The following is a 2,369-nucleotide window of genomic DNA, read 5'->3' as shown; positions in this document are numbered from 1 at the left end:
AGCATTCATCAGGCCAGAAATTTTTGCCAATGGGTTCATTCATTTGAGCATGAACTAGTTATTGTATAATCTCAGCCCATCTCGCAGTATGACTATATATAATGGAAGCGCAAATTCGCAGGGGCACGCAAGTGCGGGGGCACACACCTGCCAAACCTAGCCCGACCGCTCGATTGCCTCACGATTCGCAAAGTAATTGGAGCCCACATGAGCGCATAGTAAGTTTTAAGTTTCAGTCGGAAACTTGCGATTTTCTCACTGGTTTTTACCAAGTTTTGTAGATAAAATATTAAGATTTTTTTTTGGTTGTAGGCAAAAAATCGTGATTTGGTTGTTTGCTCGTACTAAGTTTCAAGAGTTAAAACTGAACATTTATTTTCAAAATATCAAAATGTATTTAAAATGGATCTTATTTGAAAGCTCTTGTCACGAGAAACACAAATATGAAAACATAACTGAATTTAGAATTTTTGTTCAAAAGATATAGAAGTTTGAAAATCGGAAGCCAAAAATAAAAGCACACGTCTGATGGTCTGCGTGCCACAGATCCTCTCCCATAATGGCAGCAATAATCCTACACCTACGTAAACAACTACGTGATGTTACGTAAACTACCTAATCTAAACCCCTCTGCCCTCCTGATTTTAATGGGGATGGGCCCTTTCCTCTCTCCCTCCCCAATCTTGACTTGCCATGTTTGCTATTACGTAAAATACGTAAAAACAGTTACGTAGATGTGTGTGGGTGGGGGGAGGGGGGGGGGCATTTCCCCCAGCCTTAGAAAGAAGAAGAAAATTGGAGGGCTTATATGGAATTTGTTTTATTGTTTGGCCCCATCATATCTGCATATTTACTATTTGCTCCAATTAAAATTTCTTCAGTGTGGTAGTACCTCCATTGCGGTTGACAAGCTGTGCCACTTCAAGATCAAATGGTGTTTGGTTCGGTGATCTGGCAATGCCCTCCTTATATTTTACTTTTCTATCTATTTTTTCAGTCATCAGGGACGGTGACTCACCTGCACTATATACTCCACCTCATTTTTACATTGTCCATTGCTCCTAGCCTCATACTCCTCTCCGTTCCCCTTCTCCTACTTGTGATCAACTCAAAGATTTTGCATCTCTTCTCTTCTTGATCCTCCTCTTCTCCTCTTTGCTTTGTTTTTTTAACAATAGCTTAGTGTAGTTGTGCAGGCATGGCAGCAGGTGGGGTTGGCATGGGGTGTACATCCCTGCGGTCGGTGCGGTCACAGGAGGATTGGGATACCTCCTACGCATGGTTCAATAGTAGTACTACCTCCGCCTCGGTGAATAAGTCATTCGCGTAGTTCTATGTCAATAATTTAACTATCTAAATATGTGTTATATGTGATAAAACATATATATTTAAAAACTACATTCGTGTAGAAATCTAGTGATATACTTTTCATGACATATAACACATATTTAATTGCTCAAATCGATGACCAGAACTACGTGAATGACCTATTCACCTAGACGGAGGTAGTACTAGGCATACAAGAGGGATGACATGTAGAAAGACGAGGCCATCCGGTGAGAACGAAAAAGACAACTCGAGGAGAAGGCGAGGGGGGGGGGGGGCAATGGCCCCCAGCCTTAGAAATAAGAAGAAAATTGGAGGGCTTATATGGGATTTATTTATTATTTGATCCCCTCATATCTCCATATTTACTATTTGCCCCCACTAAAACTTCTCCACCGTGGTAGTACCTCCATTGCGGCTGACAAGTTGTGCCACTACGAGATCAAATGGTGTTCTATTCGGTAGGATCTGGTCTTGATTGATCAAATGCTCTTGAGTTTGATAGGATCTGGCAATGCCCTCTTTTTATTTTACTTTATTTTACTTTATATAGCTATATTTTCAGCCGTCGGGGACGGTGACTCACCTGCGCTGTATATACTCCACCTCATTTTAGAGCATCTACAATTCTACATTGGCCATAGATCCTAGCCTCCTACTCCTCCCCGTTCCTCTTCTCCCACTTGTGATCAACTCGAAGGTTTAGCAACTCTTCTTCCTCCTCCTATTCTCCCAGTTGCTTTTTTTAACAGCAGTTTTGTGTAGTTTTTCTTGTCAAAGAGGGGCTTTCCCCCTCCGATTTCCATTAGGCCTCGTTTGTTTGGCGTGGGTTGAAGGGGTTTTCGGAGGATTAACCTCGCGAGGCCTCGAGGATTTGGAGACGCCGCCGCTCGACTCGTGAAGACGCCGCCGCCCCACTCCTCTCTCCGCCATCCAGTGCCTCCCCAAGACACCGCCGCCCGACGCCTCGACGCCGGCGTACCTCGTCCGGTGTATTGGACTTCTCTCCGGTGGTATGTCCTCGCCTCCCCTCCTTTCCCCTC

This window comes from Triticum dicoccoides, chromosome 1B (genome assembly GCF_002162155.2).
Source record: "Triticum dicoccoides isolate Atlit2015 ecotype Zavitan chromosome 1B, WEW_v2.0, whole genome shotgun sequence".
Lineage (NCBI taxonomy): Eukaryota > Viridiplantae > Streptophyta > Magnoliopsida > Poales > Poaceae > Triticum > Triticum dicoccoides.
Note: the sequence above shows the minus strand (reverse complement) of the source record.